At 42.7% G+C, this 27,580-nt stretch overlaps 1 protein-coding gene and 1 pseudogene across 2 annotated transcripts in view; one reads left to right on the forward strand and one right to left on the reverse strand.

The window, feature by feature from the left end:
- Positions 1 to 27,580, reverse strand: part of CCIN (calicin) — a 399,321-nt gene that overhangs the window by 275,927 nt on the left and 95,814 nt on the right. The window lies entirely within an intron of this gene.
- LOC309663922 lies at positions 558 to 27,402 on the forward strand (annotated as a pseudogene). The gene is made up of 3 exons (XR_014268434.1): positions 558 to 6,501; positions 19,733 to 19,915; positions 25,709 to 27,402. The product of XR_014268434.1 is annotated as an uncharacterized misc_RNA (transcript).

The raw sequence follows: 27,580 nt of genomic DNA on the forward strand, positions 1-27,580 counted from the left end.
TCCCTGCCTTTTCATTTTGTTGATGGCTTCCTTTCCTTTGCAGAAGCTTCTCAGCTTGATGTAGTGCTGCTTGTTTATCTTTGCTTTTGTTGCCTTTTCTTTTGGTGTCAACTCCCAAAAAAATCATCTCAAGACCAATGTTAAGGAGCTTAGTCCCTATGTTTTCTTCTAGGGGTTTTACAGTTTCAGGTCAAGTCTTTAACCCATTTTGAGTTAATTTTTGTGTATTTTGTAAGACAGTGGTCCAATTTCATTCTTTTGCATGTGGCAGGCTAGTTTTCCCAACACCCTTTATTGAAGAAACTATCCTTTCCCCATTATATGTTCTTGGCTCCTTTGTCAAAAATTAATTGACCATATATGCATGGGTTTATTTCTGGGCTCTCTAGTTTGTTCCATTGGTCTATGTCTGTTTTCATGTCAATACCATACTGTTTTGATTACTATAGCTTTGTAATATAGTTTGAAATCAGGGTGCAGGATGCCTTCAGCTTTGTTCTTCCTCAAGATTGCTTTGGTTATTTGGAGTCTTTTCTTGTTCCATACAAATTTTAGAATTTTTTTTCTGTGAAAATTCCATTGGAATCTCTAGAGGGATTGCATTGAACCTATAGATAGTTTGGGGTAGCCCATTTAAAAACTGCTTCTTTGTTTGCTATTGTCCTGGGGGCCTCGTGGATGCAAGCCCTCTTGGCTCTCAGAGCTGAGTGATCTGGGGGACTGTCCTTTGGGTAGCAGCCCTAAAAATTGGGGTGTGGACAAACTCCTTCTAGGGAGATACTGATGACTTAATGTTATTGTTGGAGCAACTGGCGGGAGAAGGCAGGGGAAGTGCCCATCAGCTTTCCTAAACTCCAGACTCTGGACTCTAGGGAGGATCGCAGCCAGCCCCTCATTGTGTGCTAAATTAGAAGCCAGACCCTCAGGCAGCAGCTTGTAAAGTAAGCAATCAAACCTCTTTCATGGAAAGCCTAGGAGGTGAGCGTTCTTTTGAGCTCCCTCTGCGCTGAGCCCTGTGCAGGGATTGCTGTGGGGAACGCTCAGGCACGGATAAGGAACGGTTCGTTTGCTATAGTCCTGTGGGTCTTGTGGACACCAGCCCCATTGTCTTTCAGAGCTAGGTGTTTTGCGGGCCTGTCTCTCAGGTGGGAGTCTTAAAAGTTGGGGGGCTAGACACCTTGTTTTTAACCCAGTGAGACCCATTTTGGACTTCTGACTTTCAGAACTCTGAAATATGTGAGTTAAATAATAAGTATGTGTTGTTTTAAGCCACTAAGTTTGTGGTAATTTGTTGCAGCAGCCATAGGAAAATAACACAGAGAAGTGAAGGGGTGTCATGGAGACAACTTGGAGTGGTGGCACGGTGGCAGTCTGGAGAGTGCCTACCCAACTCACAACTCCTGTTCAGTGCCAGCCAATATTTCTTAGAGGGAATAAAGGTTCAGAGTTGTCAAATTTTTCAATTTTCCAAATAAGGTGAAAGTACAGATTTCTACGTGGAAAAAAAAAAGTTGGGCGGCTAGATGTGTGGTGCAAACCATTCACTCCTCATAAGCAGTGAAATCATCTCCTTTTAAAACTAAGGAAATAGAAAGGTTGTGGAAGTGAATTGCTCAAGGTAACATAACTTTCCAGCAGTAATGTTCCTTCCTTCCAACTTGCATTGGGACTTGCATTAGGAAAAAATTACTATATGTGTGAATTTTATAAGGCAAGACAAATTGACTATCAAGTTACTACTCTGAATTACACCCAGAAAACAAATATGCCCAAGATGGTTTATGCCGGAAAGATCCTGCTGCTGTAGGAGGTGTCACATCTATGCAAACATTACACTTCAGAGCAAACAGAGGCCTGAAATTGCAAAAGAGAAGCTCAAAAGTTTTGGTGGTTTAAAAAAAAAGTCCCACATACCATGAGGAAAAAATCTGCTTTTTGATGAGGAGTTATTTACTGAAAGCCAGGGCAGCATTTAACTATTCATTTATTCTTTAATTTGTTCACTCATTCAGCAAATGTTCCCTAAACATCCCTTGAGGAACTTACTTCAGCCATGGGTCAGAAGAGCAACCAGTAAATAAAATCTATGTGAGACAGAATGAACTAACTGGACAAGGCTCCAGTATAGAATTAGGAGAGCATCCAAAAGGAATAATAATAACTAATCTTCCTGGGCACTGACTATGTTCCAGGCATCTTCTTCTTTTCTTTTTTTTTAAATTGTAATTCGTGTTTTTAAAATTTATTTATTATTTATTTATTTACTTAATTTATTTTTGGCTGCATCAGGTCTTAGTTGCGGCATGCTGGATCTTCATTGAGGCATGCGGGATCTTTTGTTGCAGCATGTAGGCTCTTCGTTGTGGTGCGCAGGCTTCTCTCTAGTTGTGGCACGCAGGTTTTCTCTTCTCTACTTGTGGCGCGCAGGCTCCAGAGTGTGTGGCCTCTGTAGTTTGCAGCACGCAGCCTCTCTAGTTGAGTCACGCAAGCTCAGTAGTTGTGGCGTGCGGGCTTATTTGTCCCGCGACATGTGGGATCTTAATTCCCTGACAAGGGATCGAACCCACGTCCCCTGCATTGTAAGGTGGATTCTTTACCACTGGACCACCAGGGAAGTCCCCAGGTGTCTTCTAAGTGTATTCGTTTATTTAATCTTCACAAAAACCCTGAGGTGAGCAGTACTATTCTCCCCAAATTTACCTTAGAAAATTCAGGCACAGGATGGTTTCGTCACTCACCAAAGGTCACAAAACTAAGTGGATTCAGGCCACCTGGCTCCACAGCCTTCATCTTTCATGGTCTCACTCCAGCTGTTGAGAGGACAAGGCAAGTGATGAGGTCACATTTAAGGGATCAGGGAAGGCTTCGTGGAAGAGACGGTATTTTAGTTAAGCCCTGAAGGTGAAGGGAAAGAGCATTCCAGGTTGAGAGAGGAGATACAGAGATGCTTAAAAAAAAAAAAAAAAATGTATTGGGAGTAAGCATCCGGCTGGCAGGAGTATGTAGACAACGTGGATGGGGAGGGTGAGGTCTCTGATAAGTTTGCATGTTATTCTGAAGGCGCTGGGAAGTCAAAGAGTTTTTCTGAGCAGGGAAGTTCTCTATTCTAACACCTTCTATCTATCCCTTCAATCAATATTTGTTTAACATCTAATTAAACACCTGTTTGAAAACCTAATTTAACACCTAATATTGGGTGCTGGTAGAGTGGGATCGTTTCTGCTATCAAAGAAGTGTACCTTAATTGAAGACAGAAGAAATAACTCTTTTAAAAATTGTATACAAAGCTGGGATGAAGTGAGAGAGTTGCATTGACATATATACACTACCAAATGGAAAATAGTTAGCTAGTGGGAAGCAGCCGCATAGCACAGGGAGGTCAGCTCGGTGCTTTGTGACCACCTAGAGGGGTGGGATAGGGAGGGTGGGAGGGAGATGCAAGAGGGAAGAGATATGGGGATGTATGTATATGTAAAACTGACTCACTTTGTTATATAGCAGAAACTAACACACCATTGTAAAGCAATTATAATCCAATAAAGATGTTAAAAAAAAATTGTAGACAAGTTAAAAAATATGACACAAAAGGTGTTCCAAGGCAGTACATGATGAATTGTTCAACAAACCATTTTGTGAAATTTGGCAAATTTCAGGGTCTGTTATTTTTTTGTGTGTGTGTGTTTTTGAGAAGCATTTCTTCCTTTTTTTAAAGTATTTATTTATTTATTTACTTGGCTGCATCGGGTGTTAGTTGTGGCACATGGAATCTTTCGTTGCAGCATGCGGGCTTCTCTCTAGTTGTGGCACGCAGGGTCTAGAGTGTACAGACTCAGTAGTTGCTGCACATAGGCTCTCTAGTCGTGGCGCGCATGGGCTCTAGAGTGCATGGGCTCCAGAGCTTGTGGGCTCAGTAGTTGCGGCGCTCAGGCTCAGTTGCCCCACGGTCTGTGGGATCTTAGTTCCCTAACCAGGGATCGAACCCATGTCCCCTGCATTGGAGGGCAGATGCTTTTTTAAAAAAATTTTATTTATGTATTTTATTTTTGGCTGCGTTGGGTCTTCGTTGCTGCATGCAGGCTTTCTCTAGTTCTGGTGAGCAGGGGCTACCTTCATTGCAGTGCGCAGGCTTCTCACTGCGGTGGCTTCTCTTGTTGTGGAGCACGGGCTCTAGACGTGTGGGCTTCAGTAGTTGTGGTGCGTGGGCTCAGTAGTTGTGGCTCACAGGCTCTAGAGCACAGGCTCAGTAGTTGTGGCACACTGGCTTAGTTGCTCCGTGGCATGTGGGATCTTCCCAGACCAGGGCTCGAACCCGTGTCCCCTGCATTGGCAGGTGGATTCTTAACCACTGAGCCACCAGGGAAGTCCCTCAGGGTCTGTTAATTATTTCTCGGGCTTGGGTTGAGGGTTTGCAAGGGCAAAGTAGGAGAGCAGTCTGGGAAGCCAGTTGGAGCAGTTTGTGGTGCTACATATACAGCTAGCCCTTGAGCTACAGAACACAGGAACAAAATGGTTAATGTCGGAACTGGCTGCCTCAGCACCCTCACCCTAATCCACATCATGGCTCAGGGAGAGGAGAATTCCTGTAATCAGAGATGGGGAGTGAGGCACTGGCTATAACAGGGGCCTGGTCCCATGATTCAGGGTGAGAAAATTCCAAAGCCTCCCTCCTAGATCACAGTCTAATTGTATAGGTATCACTGGGGAAAACTGTCCAAGATTTGGAAATGGACAAGAGAGATTACTAGGTTTCCTTTCAGTGGAATGCTTATCGTTGCCTGCTGGAATCTCTGTCATTTTCTGATTCTACAGGTTTATGCAAATTGATTTCTTATTGACCAGGCTATTTTCCATCTCTGGAGGAGCTGAAGTAAATTTGTAAAAAAATTTATAGTAATGCAAAAGGTTCTTGTCCTTAGCAATGCAAGTGAATTTTGTCTGGTGAAGATACAATTGATTTCTCCTCTGTAGAAAAGGTAACCCCAAACATTATATTTTATTGTGTGAGAATATTAACCAGTTTTGCGTGTATTAGCAAAACCATTTTATCTTTTGTCATTGCCTCTCTGTTCCTCAAATTCTCCTTTGAAACAGTCTTAACATCTTACTGGTGCCTTCATTAATTAATGGGTACCAGTATGATACCCACTAACTAATCTTTGACTCGTTCATTTTATAACTGTGTAACTGTTATATTTTTACATTTAAAAAAATCATACTTTAACACTGTTAACTCCTGCAGGTTTTCCAGCATCTAGGTTAATCAGAAGAAAGGAATTGCCACAATTTCCATTACTGAGCCAAAAGTAGTTTCCAGAAATTCTAACTGTGGTGCTTGTTGGCAATTCTTCGAGAATCCTAAATGGAGTTCTCAAACAGATGTTTTATGAGAATTTAGAAAGAAAAAGGAAAAAACATTTACTATTATATTGCCAATTACTGCGCTAGGTGATTTACATATATTATCTCAACCCTTGGGAAATTTTTGAAATAGGTATTATTGTCCTAATTTTGCAGGTTAGTAAACAGGAAATATTTGATTAAGTATGGTAGCACCCATCTGCAGATCAAGTCACATAAGTGGAAAATTACAGTAATGGTTCATGAACCCTGGCAGTTAAAAGGGCACATGGTAAATAAGGGTATAAAATTCAATAAAGATGTGAGTGAAAGGACAACCAGCAAGACTAAAGTCCTAAACAAGAAAAACTGGTACCAGTGCTTGGGCCGGAGCTCTTAATTACATGGATACAGCTTGAAGCCGTCTTTAGATATCCTGTTTCTTTAGACCTCATTTAACAACAGACCTGCCCACACACCCACCCTCTGCCATCTGCCCTCCTTCCTGAGAAGAGAGAGTGAATTTAGGGACCACTTCAGCTCCTGCTTTCCTACATCACTCTCAGAGGGATGTGTTGTCCACTCCCACAAGGCAGCCCCACTGACCATGGGGCTGTTAGAGATGAAGCAGCTTCTTAGAAACAGAAAGATTGGATCCACAGATCCACTGCATCTGTGATATTTTCTCTCTGAACAAGATCTGATGCAAAATGGCATAATGCTAAAATTTTAAACCTGGGTTGTTATATTCTTCTCTAATTGCCTCTTATATTTCATACAAAATAAGTTTATCGTTAAGAAGAAAAGGAAAATCTGGAGGGAAAAAGGTTTAACTTATTGGTTTTGATTTTGAGCCATGCTCTAACAGCAGAAACAGAGGCAGAGGGAGAGCAGGGACGGTGCCAGGTGCGCTTAACAAGCCCTGGGGATCTGGTGCTGCCCCCGCTGCTCCCAGACCACTGGCTCTTCTCATCTGTGTCTGGCCTGCTGGTCAACAGCCCTTTTTGTCTTCTACTTGACAGATGCCTCCTGCTTTTGGACACCGTCTCTTAGGAAGTGCAGCACAGCTCCTGGAGATCCTTCAAGAATAAGATCTGCTGCTTTAGGCCACAAGAGTCTCTTCAGGCCTCATCTCCTCCTCTGGCTCTCGGGTCCTGACTGCAGGTCTCACTCCACTCTACCATCCGTCTCTTCTATTCCTCCCCTCTGTGTCTGCATGCTTTATTTTATATTCTCATAAATGTGTCCCCCATCTCACACACACAGACCCACACACACGCACACGTACACAGCCCAGACCAGTGTGTTAGGGGTTCTGCAACTTATTTACAAATATTTGTTGGTAAAAACCACAGCCTGGGGCTTCCTGCCCAGTTATGCCTGACGCTAACTCATCCCCTCTGCCTCTGGAAGCTGCTGCTGTAATCGTAATCGGGTAGGTGGGAGCCACCTGTTTCTACTCCCTCATCGCATTCCGGTGTGTCTGCCCAAGGAGTCTGAAGGAGCTTGGGCTTCTCCAGCAGCACTTGAGCACAGTTCTGGGAAAGCACAACTTCGTTCCTCCCCGGGGCGCCTGTTTCCTGAACAGTGGAGAGCTCTCTGCCGGCTGCATTCAGAACCTGCTGATGTTTAAAACAGGTATCGCCATTGCCTGATAAAAGGAGCATCTATCTGTAAGGGCCTCCAGGTCTGTGCAGCGTGGGTGGTTGAGGGAGCCTGAAGCAGCAGCAGGGGGTGGGCCCTGCTCACCCGCCGTCCCTGGAGCACTTCCCGGGGCCTCTATTTTCCCGTCACCATTACCGGAGGAGCCTCAGGTCACCCTGACACAGTCTGGTGCCTCAGGAGCCCTGCCTTCTCCCTATGCTCCATCCACAGCTGTTTAAGGTGAAAGGTTGACTTCACCCTCACCTGGCGCCTAGGTTGCCTTCTCGTCCATAGTCTATGATGATAAGCTGTGACTTATGCCCCTCAGACCCAGGCGCCCAGGTCTGCACTTGGCCTTGGCAGCTCACCAGTTGGCTCCCTGTCAACAGAGGGCAGGGCGGCGGGTCTGCCAAGCCCCATTCTTTAGGAATCTCCTCGTTCTTCTGGGCCGCCTGACTCCCGGGCTCACATCACGCTTCCTTTCTGAAACCCTGAGCTGTTCCCACCGGCCTTCCCAGAAGCCTGGTCATGAGGCTTTGGCCATTTCTATTTTTAGTTCTGGGCTCCAAGAAGGAAGGAGAACAGCCAAGTGCGGCAGCCTTTCTCTCATGGAGGCCGAGGGCCCAACGCAGGGTGGAAGGGCAGTGGGCACAGACGGGGCTGCTGCAGGAGAGGACGAGGGTGGGGAGACAGGAGGGCCCTCGTCTTGCGGGGAGGAGGAGATGGGTCCGGGAGCCTTGAGATGGGGCAGCACATGCCGGCGGCCAGGGAGGGTCCACGCGCCCCAGGCTGCTGGGGTCTGTGAGGGGCCTGGGAAGGTCACCATTCCGTCCTGGTTGGGGGAAAGGAAAGAAATTCACTGAGTGTCAGGTACTGGGTATACATTTTGCGTCAGTGTCTCCTTCAACCTGGTACCAGCCCTCTGAATATTATCTCTTCAAAAGTACTGTCAGCCTTAGAAAAGTTAAGCAACTTGTCCAAGATCAATCAACTGTAAATGGCAGAGCAGAATTCAAGCACAGCTCTGGCTGACTTCACAGCCCTGCTCCTTTCACTATCCGCCAGGCAAGGAGAAGAGTGAGTCAGTCTATAGCAAATGTTCAGCTTAAGGTAGGAAGCAGGAGGGAGTTTCCTTGGAAGGTTCTCTGTCTCCATGAAGTCAGTGGTGAGTCCATCTGCTGAGCCACTGTGCGGAATTTGATAAGAAATCACCCTGACTAATAGAAAATTAAAAGAACTGGGAAGGGAAGACACTTAGAGAGTGTGTAACACCCATGGCACCCCACGTCAGGAACTAATACTTAATGGATTTGTCCACTGCAAGATACCTTTACACTTATCCCCACATTCAAGGGAAGTCTCAAGTGTTCACAAATCCCCCCTCCCCTGGGGTAGATACTCGTGTAGTGGGTTGAATGGTGGTCTGCTGTATTAGGTAGGGTTCACCAGAGAAACGGAACCAATAGGATGTAAATATATATAGAGAGAAAGAGGATTATTTTAAGGAATTGGATCACATGATTATGGGGGCTTGGCAAGTCCAAAATCTGATGGGGGAGGCAGCAGGCTGGAGACTCAGGAAAGAGTTGTAGTTTGAGTCGAAAGGCAGTTAGGCTGGAGACCCAGGAAGAACAAATATTGCAGATGAAGTCCAAAGGCTGTCTGCTGGCAGAATTCCCTCCTGCTCTGGGGAGGTCAGCCTTTGTTTTATTCAGGCCTTCAACTGATTGGGTGAGGCCCACCCACAATATGGAGGCCAATCAGTGAATAATGTTTGAGCACATATCTGGGTACCATGGCCCAGCAAAACTGACCCATAAAATTCACCATCATATCCCCCAAAAGGTATGTCCCTGTCAAATTCCTGGAACAAGTGAATGTTACCTTATCTGGAAAAAGAGTTTCTGGAATTAGGTACCTTGAGATGGGGAGATCATCCTGGATCATCCAGGTAAGCCCTTAATCCAATGACAAGGGTCCTTACAAGAGACACACAGAGGAGAGATGCACAGGACAGAGAAAGGCCACGTGGAGACGGACAGGAGACGAGAGTGATGTAGTCACATCACAAATAAGCCACTAGGAGTGAGAAGAGGCAAAAAACGATCCTTCCCTAGAGCCTCCAGAGGGGGTGCAACCCTGCCACCACCTAGATTTTGGACTTCTGGCCTCTAGACTGTGAGGGGATACATTCCTGTTGTTTGAAGCCACCCAGCTTGCGGTGACTTGTTACGGCTGCCATGGGAAACTAATTCAGCTGGACAATTGTGAGAGGCTCCTCTCCCTCACTTCTGTGCTGTGTTTCCTCACCCTTGCACTTGCACACACAAGAAGGAGTTTCTAGCAATGGCCACCAGTTTCTAGCAATCTGCTTAGTGCCTGCCCCTCCTCTACCTTCTGGGTGCAAGGATCCCATTGTGTGGGATATTAGAACCAGAATTTAACTGTGGACCCTCTTAAAAATGTACACGGTGTCATTTGTTGGTCTTTGCTGTGGAAGAAGCCATAGGCCAAATGGAAGTAAGGCAGAGGCTGAATTTGACACAAGGAGTTACCAATCGTTATTTCATCAAAGCCATGGACCCAACGCTTGTGTTTGTATAAGAAAAGATAAGGAACAATGATGTTTTGTTTCCCAATCCAGAGTAGTTAAAGTTTACATAAATGTTAACACAGTACTAGAAAAATGTGAGGTGAGGCCTGATTTTAAATCCTGCATCTTAAAAGAAAAAAAAAAATTCACACTGCAAAATCCACTTCAATAATCAAGATAGTTCATCAGTATAGATTTGTATTTATTTATCAATGTCTCATATTCTTTGAGTATGAGTTTGCTTTCTCCACATCTGACTTTTGTTTTTTAAAAAAATCCTCTTTCATATCTTTGATATAGTTGTTCTCACTTTCAATAATCTAAAACATGTTGAATCACTTTCAATAGGTCAAATAATCTTCTCGACATAAAATCATGAAGATTAAGACTGAGCTGACCTTCAGCACCAAAGAGACCATTCTGCCTTTCTCAGGTTTCTTTAGCCTTCTCATAAATATCTCATCCCAGCCCATTTTAATTTAATTCACATATTGAGTGCCTACTATGTGCTTGGCACTATGCAAGATTCTGGAAATACAAAGATGAACAAAATAGCTGTGGTGACCCTAATGGAGTTTACAGTCTACTCCCAGCGCCAGCCTGTTGAACTGTCGTGCTCTGGAGCAGTGGTTCTCAAAGTGTGGTCTGGGGTCCGCTGGGAAGGGAGGAGGAGTCCCTGAGATGGGCTGTGTGTGAAGCCCAAACATACTGCTGTGTTCATCATAATACAGCCTATTCTCATTTTTTGCAGTACCTAGGGTCTATACAGTTGCTGTGAAACGCCGAGTTAGTGAATACCGAACTGTTTATCACCCCTAAGAGAAACATAAACTTAGGTTTCTGTGAGCCTCTGGTCACAACATTTTTGCCCACTGGTCAATATATAACCTTGTTTGGTGTGTGTTTCTATTTAAAGACACCTTAACGTGAGAGAATGGGAGGCTTGTAGCCTGTCTCCCACCTACCTCCCTACCTTCCCCGGGAGGATATCATGGCATGATTTCTTAGGCCTTCCGGGTTCTGAGGAGGAAGGGGCTTCCTGCCCCAGTCCCCTCAAAATAGGGCTGCAGAATGTGAAACTCCTTGCTGTAGCCTAGAATAGGCTCCTCAGCAATGGGGTGTCCCACATCTCGCATTGCAGTCAACGGGCCTTTTTTGTCTCTGTGTTGTCCTGTTTGGTGTGTGTGACAGGGACCAAGGGAGTTGGCACCATGAAAGTGGCTTGTTGTATCTTTACTCTTCATCTGGTCAGGCCCCATCTTTGGCCTGCCGTGTGCTTGACAAATATGAGCAACCAAAGGGCAGCTGTCGCCTGGGTGCCCTGCACAAGACTCTGCTCACGGCTGAGCCATCGGGCCCCCAGATACCCAGCTTGAAACCCAGCAATGAGAACATTCTCCAAGTCAGCCCTCAGAGCTGAGCTTTAGTGACAGAGACTAGAAAAGGAGGGAGAGTGCTTTTTAAAATAGAGTTTTTAGTTAAGTGAGAAAAAGCAAACTGGATGTGAGGAAATGGATGGGAATGAAGAGTGGACATTTTACAAAAAAATGCTGCTGAGGGTTATGTATACCCTTCATCATATTTGGGAAACGTAAGAAAAATTTTGAGTTATTTAACAATTACTCTTTGGTGGCCCAGCTGATTTCTCTGATTGCAACACTGCTTCAAGTTCAGACCATGGCTTGCTTCATAGTCTGTAAATATATAATGATTAACTAGGAATTTCTGTGCCTGGAGGGAGATCCATGATGCCTAACCCTCTTGAACTTCCCAACCAAATTGCAGAAGACAATTCTATTATTTTTTATGGAATTGCAAATTCCTTAAGCTTTCTACATATGGTGAAAGGAGAGTGGGCATAATACTTTAGCAGAATTTCTCAGTGGAAATATTCCTGCCATTTGGGGCAGGAGAATTTTTTAGTGTGCAGGACAATTTCTGGCATTGCAAGAAAATTCTTTTTACCCAGTGAAACCAAAAGCACCTGTTCTTCATTGTGACAGCTAAAGATTACCTGCCCCCATACACATTTTGGAATATACCCCTTTTGGGGATGGAATTGCCTCCCTTGAGAATGACTGCCATCCAGGAGAAGATGGAGAATATCTGGGAAATTCAGTCCAAGCCTCCCTCTCCCTAACCTTACCACGCTGTTTATTTCACTGCTGCAGCCACCCCATGTTGATGGGACCGGGTGAAGGGGGCCCATCCTGAGAGGCAATGTTATGAACTAAATGTGTCCCCCCAGATTCATATGTTGGAAACCACCCCCCCCCCACAAATATGATGTATTAGGAAGTGGGACCTTCAGGACGTAATTAGGATTAGATGAGATCATGAGAGTGGAGCCCCTCATGAATGGAATTAGTGCACCTATAAGAGTGAGGGGAGGACTTCCCTGGTGGCGCAGTGGTTGAGAATCTGCCTGCCAATGCAGGAGACACGGGTTCAATCCCTGGTCCGGAAAGATCCCACATGCTGCGGAGCAACTAAGCCCGTGCACCACAACTACTGAGCCTGCGCTCTAGAGCCTGCGAGCCACAACTACTGAGCCCACGCACCACAACTACTGGAGCTCGTGTGCCGCAACTACTGAAGCCTGCACACTCTAGGGCCCGAGTGTCACAACTACTGAGCCCCCGTGCTGCAACTACTGAAGCCTACGCACCTAGAGCCCGTGCTCTGCAACAAGAGAAGCCACTGCAATGAGATACCCGTGCACCGCAACAAAGAGTAGCCCCCGCTCACCACAACTAGAGAAAGCCTGAGAGCAGCAACGAAGACCCAACACAGCCAAAAAAAAAAAAAATAGTGAGGGGAGCGCTGGCTTTCCCTCTGCTCTCCGCCACGTGAAGGTACCACAAGAAGCGGAGAAGTCCATAGTCTGCACCTCGAAAGAGAGTCCTCATCAGAACTTCACCATGCTGCCACCCTGATCTTGGGCATTCTGTCTCCAGAACTGTGAGAAATAAATTTCTGTTGTTTATAAACCACTATGTGTTATGGTAGTGCTTTGGTAGTTTGTTACAGCAGCTCAAACAGACTAAGGCATCCCAGGTCCCAAATGGCAAGTTGGGTCAAATCTCCTCTATTTTTGTCATCCCTTTTAACCTGTCAACACCCCAGAGCACACTCCAGATTTCAGCCTGGAGAGGGAGAATACAAGTCAGGCTCCCCTGGTCACTGTCTCCCCACCCCACTCCCATCTTCCTCCCGCCATCCAATGGGGCTGCAAGAAGTGGGCTTATTCTCTCTTGCATGAATTTCCCCTGCCTCATCTCCTTGCTGTGGTGACGTTTGACCTCTCCCCATCTCTGGGGTCACAATGGCAGATGCAGTGGAGGAAGACAGGAGAGAGCGAGTCTGGAGGTATTTTAAATTTTTATTTTAGGTGTTGTTGCACTCTACCTTTAGAAAATCTTGGTATCACACTTTGGCAGTGGCCAGGGGCTCCCAGTTTGGGAGGGAGGCTGGGGTGGTGGTAAGGTTCTTCCCCTCGCCCAGAGGTGTTTCTACCCGCTTCCCCAGTGGACTTCCCTGAATTTGCCTGGCAACCTGAGCCTGGAGGTCCTGCAGAACCCAGTGAGCAGCTTCTATGGAGGAGGGAGGAAGCAGTGCTTGGAAGGGGGCTTCTGGACCCTGCTAACAGTCCATTTTCACCTGGGCAATGGTTACACAGTGTGTTCACCTTGTAACAATTCATGAGCTGTACACCTTATGATTTGTGCCCCTTTTTTGTGTATGTGTTCTACTTCAAGTGAAAAGAAAAAGTTTAAAATTTTCCTTTGGTCCACTGACAAAACTCCAGCCTTAACTAGAATACAGTCACTCAACCTAATCCCCTGAACTTATCAAATTAGCACTTCCTTCTCATACTATCCCAGAAACTTGAAATATTGTGATATTTTCTTTTGTTAATCATTTAAAATTATGTCTATTATTTTATTCTAAAAGTACTATATGCTAATTATAGAAAATTTAGAAAAGTATAAATAAGAAAATTAAAATCTGCAATTTTACCACCCAGGCAACTACTGTTATTTTCTATTTCCTTCTTAGTTTTTTTAATGCATACATAAACTTTATATATAGTATAGATAGATAGTTTTTTTTTTACAATATTAGGATCATTTTATTTTATTTTATTTTTTTTGACATAAAAAACAAATTTATGGTTACCAAAGGGGAAAGGGGGCATGATAAATTAGGAGTTTGGGATTAACATATACACACTACTATATACAAAACAGATAACCAACAAGGACCTACTGTCTAGCACAGGGAACTATATTCAATATTTTGTAATGACCTATAAGAGAAAAGAATCTGAAAAAGAATATATATGTGATATGTATAAACAAATCACTTTGCTGTACACCTGAAACTAACACAACATTGTAGATCAACTATACCTCAATTTTTTTAAAAAAAGAAAGAAAACACAATCAACAGAAATCTTAAAATAACACAGCAAGAATGAGTTCAGTGTATCCATTATCCATAATAAAAGTGAATGTGTTATGAAAATGAAATGTATCATAAATTTAAAATAAAACAACAGATTAGATTACACCAGAAAAATGCAAACAAAATGCACATTATAGTGGCCACATTATCATAATGAAGTGGAATTCAAAGTAAAAAGCAGTAAGTTGGGACATTACAGATTCCTGAAATACATATTTCAAAATGAATGTAGAATGCTTACGAACTCTTAGATTTTTTAACAAAGGCCCCTCAGAATTTGCTGTAATAAGGAGGCAATAAACAATAACATAAGACTAAAGTGTACATCAAGCAAGCTTAATTACATAATCATTTTTTCTACTGTACACAGAATATTGATCATGTAAAACTCAGCCAAAAAAGAGTTCCCTAAATAGAGATCTATAGGCCATAGTCACTAATAAAATAGGAAATTACCAGCAAAAAAAATAACAAACTTAAATTAAAAAAATTAAAACATCACTCTTTTAAATAGCTTCTATTTCTAAGGGAAAATCAAATTTGACATAAAAATTATTAGTAAATTCGTAATTAACTACAATAAAAACACAGCATAGCAAAACCTATAATTTTTTTTTTTTTTTTAACATCTTTATTGAAGTATAATTGCCTTACAATGGTGTGTTAGCTTCTGCTTTATAACAAAGTGAATCAGTTATACATATACAATATGTTCCCATTTCTCTTCCCTCTTGCATCTCCCTCCCTCCCACCCTCCCCATCCCATCCCTCTAGATGGTCACAAAGCACCGAGCTGATCTCCCTGTGCTATGCGGCTGCTTCCCACTAGTTATCTATTTTACATTTGGTGGTGTATATATGTCCATGACACTCTCTTACCCTGTCACATCTCACCCCACCCCCTCCCCAGGATCATTTTATTTAAAATTTTTTGAAGCCTACTTTTTTCACATAATACATTGTGAACATTTTCCCATAATTTACTATAGTTTGAACATAAAATTTTTTAAAAATGCATGTGCATACATTCTTTTTTTTAATTTTTAAATTTTTTAAATTTTTGGCTGCCTTGGGTCTTCATTGCTGCGCACGCGCTTTCTCTAGCTTTGGCGAGCGGGGGCTACTCTTCGTTGTGGTGCGTGGGCTTCTCATTGCAGTGGCTTGTCTTGTTGCAGAGCACGTGCTCTAGGCGCGTGGGCTTCAGTAGTTGTGGCACGTGGGCTCAGTAGTTGTGGCTCACAGGCTCTAGAGCGCAGGCTCAGTAGTTGCGGCACACGGTCTTAGTTGCTCCGTGGCATGTGGGATCTTCCTGGACCAGGGCTCGAACCCGTGTCGCCTGCATTGGCAGGCGGATTCTTAACCACTGCGCCACCAGGGAAGCCCCAAAATAAAATTTTAACGCCTATAAAACATTTTATATTATCATTATGCTATCGTAGTTCATTCATTCATTCATCCAACCATTCTAGAATGAGTTTATTGAGTACTTACTATCCTCTAGGCACTGGCTAGGTGCTGTGAACACAGTAAGAACAAGACAGACGTGGTCTCTTGTCATCAAGGAGTTTTCAGTCTATAGGGACAGAGAAATTTTAAAAATTAATTAAACCAATAAAAATCCCAAATGGAGTTTCTCATGGAACTTGGCAAGTTGATCCTAAAATTTACATGGAAAAGCAAAGAATAGAGAGAATACTAAAGGATGTCATAATAGTAAAATAGTTAAAATAGTAAAGACTATATATCTGAATTCTCTAAGTTTTTAAGAGGCATAAATGAAGATTGGAAATCCTGTTTGAATTGTGCTTTTTTGAATGTTGAATTGCTTTAGGAATAAAACATGTGGTTTAATGACTACAATACGGTTAGTTACATATCCATACTTGTCTATAAAATGCATAGAATATAGTTTAGATAATTTTTTACATACGTGGGATCACACTTCATATAGCTTTTTAAAAGATTTATTTATTTAATTTATTTATTTTTGGCTTCATCGGGTCTTGGTTGTGGCACACGGGATCTTTGTTGAGGCATGTGGGATCTTTCGTTGTGGTGTGCGGGCTCTTCGTTGTGGTGCGCAGGCTTCTCTCTAGTTGTGGCGGGCGTGTTTTCTCTTCTCTAGTTGTGGTGCACAGGCTCCAGGGCGCGTGGGCTCTGTAGTTTGCACCACGCGGGCTCTGTAGTTGAGGCGTGGGCTCAGTATTTGTGGCGCTTGGGTTTAGTTGCCCTGCGGCATGTGGGATCTTAGTTCACTGACCAGGGATCGAACCCACATCCCCTGCATTGCAAGGTGGATTCTTTACCACTGGACCACCAGGGAAGTCCCTTCATATAGTTTTTGTTTTTGTTTTTTTAATTTTTTTTATAGCTACTTTATTTATTTATTTATTTATTTTTGGCTGTGTTGGGTCTTCGGTTCGTGCGAGGGCTTTCTCTAGTTGCGGCAAGCGGGGGCCACTCTTCATCACGGTGCGGGGACCGCTCTTCATCGCGGTGCGCGAGCCTTTCACTATCGCGGCCCCTCCCGTTGCGGGGCACAGGCTCCAGACGCGCAGGCTCAGTAGTTGTGGCTCACGGGCCCAGCCGCTCCGTGGCATGTGGGATCTTCCCAGACCAGGGCTCGAACCCGTGTGCCCCGCATTAGCAAGCAGACTCCCAACCACTGCGCCACCAGGGAAGCCCCTTCATATAGTTTTGATGCTGCTTTTTCATTTAGTAATATGCCTTAGGAAGTATTCCATACTGATACAAAGGAATACTTAGGTATTCCTTTTAACAAGTACATGGTATTTTACAGTATGGATATTCTATATATATTTAACCAGTCTCCTAGTGAGAGTTATTTAGGTTATCTCCAATTTTTTAAAGGTGCAATGATCGTAATTGTACATATACCTTTGTACACGTTAGCAGGTATACATGTATGATAGATGACTTGAAGTGGAAGTGAGTCAAAGACTATGTACATTACAAATTCTGATAGATGTTGCCAAATTGTTCCTCCAACCATTTATACTCTCATCAACAGAGTATGAGAGTTTTCTTCCCCAACACCATCACCATTATTATACATTATCAGTCCTTTTAGCTTTGTAAGATTTGATGGGCAAAAAATAATTCCTCCTTGTTTGTTTTCATGTGTATTTCCCTAAGTGCTAGTGAGGTTGATCATCTTTTCAAATATTTATAGAAATATTTCTATTTCCTCTTCTAAGAATTATGTTTTTCTCCCCTGCCTTTTTTCTCCATTAGCTTGCTTATGTTTTGTCACATCTCTGTAGGAATTCTAAATGTATATTATAGTTATTAAGCACTTGTCTGTGGTATATGTTGCAAATATTTTTCCCAGTCTTTTGCTCTGAGGAGTTTTAAATTTCTGTTGAATAAAATCTGTCTGGTTTTTCTTGACGACTGAGTCTTTCCCACCCCATGATTATAAACATATTGTCTGGTGTTTTCTTCTATACTTTTATAAATGCAGATCTTGAATCAATCTGGATTTTTTTCTGAGTATGGGATGAGGAAGTGATTCACTTTATTTTTTTTCCTTATGGCTCCCATTGTCGTAGTACTATTTTTAGAGTAATCTTTCATTTTCCCACTGTTTAGAAATTCCACGTTTATCATACACTAAATTCCTTTGAATACATGGGTCAATTTCTGGACTCTATTCTCTTTCATTAATCCATATGTTTATTTGTTCTCTGACACTCCATTGTTTTAATTACTGTAGTTTTATAGATTGTTTTCTTATCTGGTAGGGCAAATTCACCTCATTTTTTTCCTCAATTTTTTTTTTTGGTTATTTTTGTTTATTTTCTATTCTAGAAGAACTTGATAAGCACCTTTTCATGTTCAATTAAAAATCTTGTGAAAATTTTCATTGGGCTCCCCAATGAATGTGTAGATTATTGGGGAAGAATCAACATTCTTCCAGTAAGTTTTCCTCATATAAGTCTTGCACAATTTTTATTAGGTTAGTTCCAAGTACTCAATTGTCTTTGTGGTTCTTGTGAATGGGATTTCTTTTTCCTGTTACATTTTCTTGTTCATTATTACTAGGGATTTTGTATCTAGTCACCTCAGTAACCTCTCATTCATTATAATAGTTATTTTAGTTGATCCTCTTGGGATAGCTAAGTAGACAACCACATAATCTACAAATAATAATAGCTTTAATTCTTACTTTCCAATATTTATATGTCATATATTTTTCTTGTTGCACTGGTTACAACCTTCAACGCAATGTGAATACTGGTGGCAATAGCATGAGAGGTTTTTGGTTTCACCGTCACATGTGAGGTTTGCTATAGATTTTGGTAGTTGTACTTTAATGAGTTAAGGAAGTTTCCAGATATCCTACATGACAAAAAGAGCTTTTGTCTTGGTTTTTTTTTTTTTTTTTAATTAGAAATGGGTGACGCAAATGCTTTTTCAAAATCTAATTTATTTAGTTTTTCTTTTTTGTTAATATAACAGATTATATCAAAAGACTTCTTGTTGGGTCATCCTCACAGTCCAGAGACAAACATTATTTGGTCATTTAGGTATTATTCTTTTCATACGTAGTTAGATTTTATTTACTAATATTTTATTTAGGATTCTTTAAATCAATTTCATATTTTGGTTTGTGCCAGCCTGTGCTAGTTCAGTAAATGTGCTAGCCTATGCTAGGCTATATGCTCCCCATTCTGTTCATTAGTTTTTAAAAACGGCAGTATAGCATGTTCTCTCCTAAAAATGGATTACTTTTTTTTTTTTTTTTTTTGGCCAAGAGGCTTGTGGGATCTAAGTTCCCCCATTAGGGATTGAACCCCGACCCCCGCAGTGAAAGCACCGAGTCCTAACAACTGGACCACCAGGGCATTCCCAAAAATGGATTACTTTTTTTTTTTTAACTTTTTATTTGATATTGGGGTATACTTGATTAACAATGTTGTGATAGTTTCAGGTATACAGCAAAGTGATTCAGTAATACACATTACATGTATCTATTCTTTTTCAAATTCTTTTCCCATTTAGGTTGTTACATAATATTGAGCAGAGTTCCCTGTGCTATACAGTAGAAAATGGATCACTTTTAATTTTAGCTTTCCTTAAGTAGAATGTAACGTTATGTGGTAGAAAAGGCTAGGATGGTGATGTGTTCAAATGAACATATACCAATGTAATCAAAATAAGCAGATTATCAGCCTATATCCCTTGCCACCAATCTGGCTGTGGGGTCCCTGAGCACCAAAAGTATAAGGTTCCTCCTTTATAAAATGTAGCAACAGCTTTCTATCCTGATATAGCTTAGATAAAGTGCAACAATATTGATTTTTCCTTCAATCTCATGAAACTAAGGGTTCTAAGTATGTTGAGGCCTGTGACTATTAAAGAACCTTAAATCCTCTAGTTTAATCTCTTTTACTTCTTTCCTCTAAGTAGCATATCAATAAATGTTTTAAATGAACCTGTGTGAAAACAATGTGAAAAAGACTATTGAGATTTTGATTGTAGATTTTTGTTTCTACCTTCAAGAAACTCAGAAGAAAATAATTTTTCTAGTGGAAAATAAAATCATCAGGTAGAATTGTGTATCAAAAACAGGAAAGTAACACTCAGACACTGACTGTCCTACTTTCAAGCTACTGTCCAGAAATACAGGAAGAGTTTAGAGTCACCTCTTTTTTTCTTCCTTTTCAGAGAGCCGGGGCTCAAGATTTAGTCTGGAAATCAGATGCCTATTTATCACTGCTCTGTGGCAGTTAAACCAAGAGAACAAATAGCTGCCCTCCTCATTGATTCAAACAACACCAGGTACGGAGCTTGTGCCACAGGATGGAAATCAATGTGTATCCTCACCAAGTGTGCTTTCCAGGCCCTCATGTAAGTAACTTAGCAATTCAATAGACCTTTATCTTTGAAACTGCAATCGGAAAAAAGGAGAAAATGACAAGGGGTAAGAGGAAAGCTTTGGTTTGAAATCTGTCACATCTGCCATTTTTTTCTAATGTCATTTTTTTTTACTGCTGACTCCTGGTAGTCATTCTCTGGTTGCTATTTGTTTCTCAGTGATGCTTTCATTACATAAAGAGGGTTAGCTTTCACTTTTTGAATCTTCTGCTTCATAAATGTAGTTTATTTCCAGAAGTGCAGTGTTTACTGTGACTATTTTTATTTTTTCCTTTGCTTCTGAAACATACAGAGCTGCCTGGCTTGGAGTACTTTTTCTCCCAGCTCTTTACCTATTGACTTACTACATTGGTGAGGGGAGTGCATTTATTTTGACTTAATTAGTATCTAAGCCAAATTAAATGGAAATTACCATGTTTATCAATATATAAATATATCATATAGTGTATTATATTATAACAGAGCTTATTTAGCCTAAAACTTTTATTGAGGCATATAGAAATCCAGATGTTTTAGGAAATCATCATTACATTTCAATTTGGTGATTTTTTAAAAATTTATTTATTTTATGTATTTATTTTTGGCTGCATTGGGTCTTCGTTGCTGCGTGTGGGCTTTTCTCTAGTTGCTGAGAACGGGAGCTACTCTTCATTGTGGTGCGCAGGCTTCTCATTGCGGTGGCTTCTTTTGTTGCGGAGCATGGGCTCTAGGCAAGCAGGCTTCAGTAGTTGTGGTTCGCGGGCCCTAGAGCCCAGGGTCAGTAGTTGTGGCGCACGGGCTTAGTTGCTCCGCAGCATGTGGGATCTTCCTGGACCAGGGCTCGAACCCGTGTCCCCTGCAATGGCAGGCGGATTCTTAACCACTGCGCCACCAGGGAAGCCTGGTGATTTTTTAAAAAGATGTCTATATATATTCAATTTTAAAATTATTTACAGTTAAGGAATTGGCTTATAAGCACTTTTCCATCGAATGATGTCATTCTTGCAATTATTTTCAACACAGTCTACTTCTAGTTATATCACTAATACCTAATTTCAATTTGTCTTCTTCAAAGAGAACTTATTATTTTTATTTTTTAGTAGCACTTGTACTTCATTTAAATTCAGGGTCAGATTTTCTGAGCTTCTAGTTGTAACTTGTTCGGGTTTTATTCCTCATGTCGTCAATGAAGTGTAAGAAATGGCTGTCTCTAGTTACAAAGGTAATAGTTGCTCTGGCTCCCTTTTTTCAAGTGACTGATGAAATTACCATTTCATCCATCTGCCTAATGTCTGGTGGTTCTCCAACCACGTCAACTCTGAAATACTCTGTGCGGCCTTAACGTTACCTTCCAAGGTACTCTCCCACTTAATAATCCAACCATTTTTTCCCAATGTTTCTCAACAAAACTTCTCCCACCAGGCTAGTCTCACTCCTTTTTTGTTATCTTCAACCACACTGTGTTCTCATCTAGGAAAATGCTCATTTGAAATGTAAAATAGGCAGGATTTCCTGGCTGACTGAGTTTGAAAGAGAAAGGAGGAGAAGTCAGGGATGGCTCACAGGTTACTGGGAGGGTGACAATACCATCACTGATACAGAAGAGGAAGAAGAGGAAAACTTCACTGTGGCAAGTTGATTTGAAATGCCCGTGGAACACATCCGAATAAAGGTGTCCTAAAAAGAGCTGGATATTTGGGTTTGGACTGAGAAGACTGGGCTAGACCTTCAGATTTAGAAATAATATTAATGGCTGTTTGTTAAGCCACGCAAGTGGATGAGGTCACACTAAGTGTGTACTAAAACGAGATGAAGGGAAGGCTAAATAGGGAATCCTAGAAAACATTAACTTTTAAGTGGGCGTTTGGGGAAGTATAGCAGCCAGAGAGGTTGGAGGTAGGCGGGAAATGTCATGAAGCCCAGGAGAAGAAAGTTTTAAGAATAAAGCAGTGGCCAAAAGTGTAAAGAAGGGGTTAAGAGCATAGAAGCTGGAGGGCAGAAAAGATTATATGCATGAGCAGTTGGATGAAGTGAGCTGGAAAAGGGGAAACATGGCCAGGAAACACCACGGAATGTTTAACATTAAGTGCAGTAAACTGAAGTCCCCGAGCTTCCACAGAACTTTATTCTCTATGAAATTAAATTGAGTAATGTCTAAGAGTCAGATTGCCTAAGACTTAAATAACTACTATACGTAAAATATTATAAAAAGAGTTCTGAACTGGCCAAGAGTAAAAGTATAACAAACTGGGAGCCAGGAACATTATAAAAATCTGGTGAAACAGGTAGGACAAGAAATGTAGTTGGATGCATTGGGCTAAGAGTGAGCAGGGTACTTCAAGACAGATATACATTTTACTGAGTGAGTTGTGCCTATCACAAGTCTGTCTCTCCAACCCATATCTGTCTCCAGGTCCCCAATCTCATGCAAATGTCCTTTAGAAGCTACAAATTCAACATATCCAAATTATGTCTCATTGTCTTCTCACCTACTCCAGCCCATCCCTAACCTGCTTCTCCTCTATTTCAGGGATAGCACTGGAGCCACCCCGTAGTCTGAAGTGGAAACCTCTGTCACTCGTTCTCTTCCATCATCATCCCTCTGGTCTCATCTCTGTCAACAAGTTCTGTCCATTCTTTCTCCACCTTCTTTTGATTCCATCCTCTTGCTTTTCATTCCCACCACCACAGCTGCCACTATATCCAGGTCCTGAAATAGTATTCCTAACTGGCCTACCTTCTTCTAGTCTTTCCTCCTCTTCCCAGTCCATCTCCCACAACTCTAATAAAGCACATCTGATCACGTCCCTCCACTGGTTAAAAAAATCTCCCAATTCCAGTGAGGAGAAAGAAGGTCTGACCTCCTTGGTATGACATCATGCAAGGTCCCTGCCAACCTGGCCTTGCCCCCTCACCTTCGCTGCATCGCAGTGACCTTCTGCCTCCACACATCTGTCTTAGAACACCACGAAATTTCTCCTTGTTCTTCAACTCACCCGCTCCTTTACACTTGATTCACTCTAAAGCCTGAGCAACAGTCTTGTGCTACTAAGATTATAAGCTTGGGTGCTGGAGGAGGGCAGATGGGAGAAGTTGAATATAAGTGATTTGGACCAGCCATAGAGAAAAGAATAGGGGTAGCGGTGCCTCTCTGATGAGAGATGTGATCCCCCCCATTGAACTCAGTGCTTAGTAGACTATATTTCTTAAAGAAATCACAATTCAAGGGAGACAAGTATACCTAATAGAGCTAACTGCAAGGAATTTATGATCTGATGAGAGAAATAAGACATATAGAATGAGGTAACTAATGTGATTGATTTTTTCCCGTTCATTATAAAACATCGGATTCATTGCTTTACACTCATAAACATATACAGACATTCAAAGATACCAGATAATTAATAATAAGTGTGAAATAAGTAGTCAATACAAGTCCTACAGGAATTTAGAGGAGGAAGAGATTACTTCTGGATAGGGTGTTCAGATAACGTTTCACAACAGACATAGGACTTGAAGCCTGAGTAGGGTGTACATAGCAGGAGGAATAGCCTTCTAATTGTGGGGAATGACACAAACAGAGGCAGAGGAGGATGTGTTCATGGCAGAAAGACCTGGGTAGGGGAATAATGTTGGTAAGGACAGGAAGACGTCAGGGTGTGATTGTGGTGTCCCTTCGATGCCCAGCTTGATCCCCTAGGTATACTTGCATACTTTACCTATCAGGGAATGGGAACCACTGAAGTTGTTTTTTTTTTGTTTTTGTTTTTGCTGCACTGCACGTCATGCGGGATCTTAGTTCTCCACCAGGGATGAACCCGTGCCCCTGCAGCAGAAGCGTGGAGTCTTAACCACTGGACACAATGAATGCAGTCTTTTAAGGAGATTAATCAGGCAATAGTGTGCAGGACAGATTAGAAAAGCAAGGGAATGGAGGCCAGAAGAACAAGTAGAAGCAGTTATGTAGGTCTGAGATGCTATAGATTTTGATTCTAAGACTATTGACATGATAGATTTTTGTAATAAAAAACTCACATTAAACGTATACACTGATTATAAAATAAATCTTTATTTTTAGGTATGTAAAATTACAAAAATGTAGGCATCTTAGAATTAAGGAAATAAGATGAAGATCTGAACTAAGGTGGTGATGGTGGGAATGAGAAGGGAAGAGTAGATGCAACAAGAAAAAAAAATCTTGAAGAATTTGAGAATTTGGATGTTAAAAGTCAGAGAGAGAAGATTAAAATATGACTCCATGGTTTTGAGTCTGAATGAAAGTGCCAAGTTGGTACCATTAAAAGAAATGGGGAAGTCAAGAGGTTAAAAAAAACCAAACTAAATTTTATATATTGAGTTGGAGGTGAGGAAATATCTAATAGACAGTTGAAGATATGGGCTTAGAACTAGGAAGGAAGATCAGGCTAGATCTTTCTAGATAATAGATCTTGGATCTATTATCCAAGGAATTAGCTACACACAAGTCGGAATGCAAGGTCTGAGAGTGAATGACATTCTGAAAGGTCAAGCACGTAGAGGACCGGGGCAGAGGTGTAATTGCAAGGGAGTGCCCACGTTTCGGGACAGGAAGCAGGGTAAGGGAGAAAAACAGAAATGATCTGAAAGGTTGAATTAGATTCATTCCATAGGAGGGGCATGAAAGCCACAAGAAGAGGGAGGTTGAAGCCTTATATTCATGCTTAGGATTTACAGGTGTTCATCATGTGCATTTGGGTATGCCTTAAGCCTTCACACTGGTGTGAAGAAGCCCACTGCAGTATTCCAAAGCAATGTTCGCTTGGGCCCCCACCTTCATCCCTAGCTGGATGCTGGCTACTAACTGTGGGCTATTCCTCAGCTCCAGGAGTTCTGGACCGGTACCTTGGCTGGTTCCTCAGCCTTTGTCGAGCAATCATGAAATTTCTCCAAAGGCTTGTTGCTAGTATCACGTGCAGTTAATCTTAGCCAGATCCTATAAAGTCCAAAAGCATGTACTTCCCACCTAGCTCTTTAATGAGCAGTTATTTAAGAATGTAATTTTGTTGACCCAACTTTTTATAACAGAGTCAAAGTTAAAGGCAAACTAGTTTTTAGCACTTTACCAGTTCAGCTGGAATAGCTGTGTCAGTTAAACTTTCTGAACCCCTATTAGTCAGGGATGACTTAGTTCTCTCTGGCTTACCTCATTTCCCTAGCAGACAGATAAGAAATAAAATTATTTATTGGTTTAAAATGTGATACTTTCATAGCCCATAAAAATACATATAAAAATTGTCCAATGAAGGGCAGTATTTCACAGAAACAAACACATAGTCATTGAATTTTTTTGTATTTTTCTTCTATAATTGGGAGAGCTAGCACAGGCATGTCTCAACATCACAGGAGCTCTAAAAAGCTGATTGGCTGACATGATTAGTAATTGGGGATATGAATTGTGGTATATGATCCCGAAATACAAATTTCAAAAAGGCTTCTCTTGTCATGAGTATCTTAGGACGTTTGCAAGCATATCTTTCAATCTCATGCTCTTACAAACCTGAAGTTGACCAATACAGTTTAGATTGTTACTGAATTATTTTCAGCTAGTGTAAACTTAATCCTCACATGCCTTTCCCAAGAGGAACAGAAGTGCTTTCCCCTCTGTGTAGCGAAGCCTCATCAGCGTAACAGGAGCAATTCTCTCTCTTGTGGGGAAGTGCCCATATGACTTGGTTAGGCTGTAAACCATCTGGCTTATGCAGTGATACCTGGTTTGTAAGATGTGCTTTACCTCTTTATATACTCAAGAGACTGGCCATTAAAAATGTTGTGGCTGGAGAGTCCGAACCGACAGCCAGGAGCCAGCACGCACCTCGCACCCTGAGACGGCGACGCGCCCCGCACCGCTCCGGGAGGACCGGCCACCGGGCCCCGCGCCCCGGTCCCGCGGCCCGGCCCCGCAGCCCTCTCACCGCCGCCGCTGCCGCTGCCGTGGACCGCGGCCGTGGTGCCGGGGGGCGGCCGCCGGCAAGGAGGCGGCTCCCGCGGGGGCCTCGGTGTGCTGGGCATCCCCGCCCAGCGTGGGCTCGGTGCAGGAGCTGGCTCAGCGCGCCGCGGTGGCGATAGAGGGAAATGCGCACCCGCCGCGGCGGCAGCAGGGGCGCACTCTATAGGAAGGGGGCGGCGGGCGACGCAGGGGCGCGGGGAGGCGAGCGCCAGCCGCCAGCCGTGGGCCCGGGAGCGCTGCCCGCCGCCAACCGGACCGTGCCCTCCTGGCCCACGGGCCCCGCGCCCAGCGCCGCCGAGCCTGGAGACGAGGCGCCCTATCTGGTGAAGGTGCACCAGGTGTGGGCAGTGAAAGCCGGGAGCTTGAAGAAGGACTCGCTGCTCAGCGTGCGCCTGGGCGCCTGGGGCCACCCCGCATTCCCCTCCTGCGGGCGGCTCAAGGAGGACAGCAGGTACATCTTCTTCATGGAGCCCAATGCCGCCAACAGCAGCGGCCGCGTGCCGGCCGCCTTCCGAGCATCCTTCCCCCCTCTCGAGACGGTCCGGAACCTCAAGAAGGAGGTCAGCCGAGTGCTGTGCAAGCGGTGCGCCTTGCCTCCCCGTTTGGAAGAGATGAAAAGTCAGGGGTCTGCAGCAGATTCGAAACTAGTGCTTCGGTGCGAGACCAGTTCTGAATACTCCTCTCTCAAATTCAAATGGTTCAAGAATGGGAATGAATTAAACCGAAAGAACGAACCTCAAAACATCAAGATACAAAAAAAGGCCAGGGAAGTGAGAACTTCGCCTTAACAAAGCATCACTGGCTGATTCTGGAGAATGTATGTGCAAAGTGATCAGCAAATTAGGAAATGACAGTGCCTCTGCCAGTATCACCATTGTGGACTCAGATGAGATCATCACTGGCATGCCAGCCTCAACTGAGACAATGTGTGTGTCTTCAGTCTCCCATTAGAATATCAGTATCAACAGAAGGAGCAAATACTTCTTCATCCACATCTACATCTACCACTGGGACAAGCCATCTTGTCAAGCGTGCCAGAAGGAGAAAACTTTCTGTGTGAATTTAGGCAAGTGCTTCATGGTGAAAGACCTTTCAAACCCCTCAAGATACTTGTGCAAGTGCCCAAATGAGTTTACTGGTGACCCCTGCCAAAACTACGTAATGGCCAGCTTCTACAGTACGTCCACTCCCTTTCTGTCTCTGCCTGAATAGGAGCATGCTCAGTCGGTGCTGCTTTCTTGTTGCTGCATCTTCCCTCAGATTTCACCTAGAGCTAGATGTGTTTTACCACGTCTAACATTGACTGCCTCTGCCTGTCGCATGAGAACATTAACAAAAGCAATTGTATTACTTCCTCTGTTCATGCCTGGTTGGCTCTGAGACACACATAGGTGTGTGAGGCTCCGATGTTTCTGAAATTTATCTTGCATAATGTGATACAAAATGATAGTCTGTACATACAGTACAATGATAATAAAGGCATTGAAAAGTCTCACTTTTATTGATAAGATAAAATCATTCCACTGGACAGTCCATCTTCTTTATAAAATGACCGCATCCTGAGAAGGATGTTTGCTAAGTTGTAACCAGTACACACTTGAAATGATGGTAAGTTCATTTCAATTCAGAATGTGTTATTTCTAACAAATAAACAGAATAAGAAGGAAAAAAAT

This window comes from Balaenoptera physalus (assembly GCF_965194825.1).
Source record: "Balaenoptera physalus genome assembly, chromosome: 7".
NCBI lineage: Eukaryota > Metazoa > Chordata > Mammalia > Artiodactyla > Balaenopteridae > Balaenoptera > Balaenoptera physalus.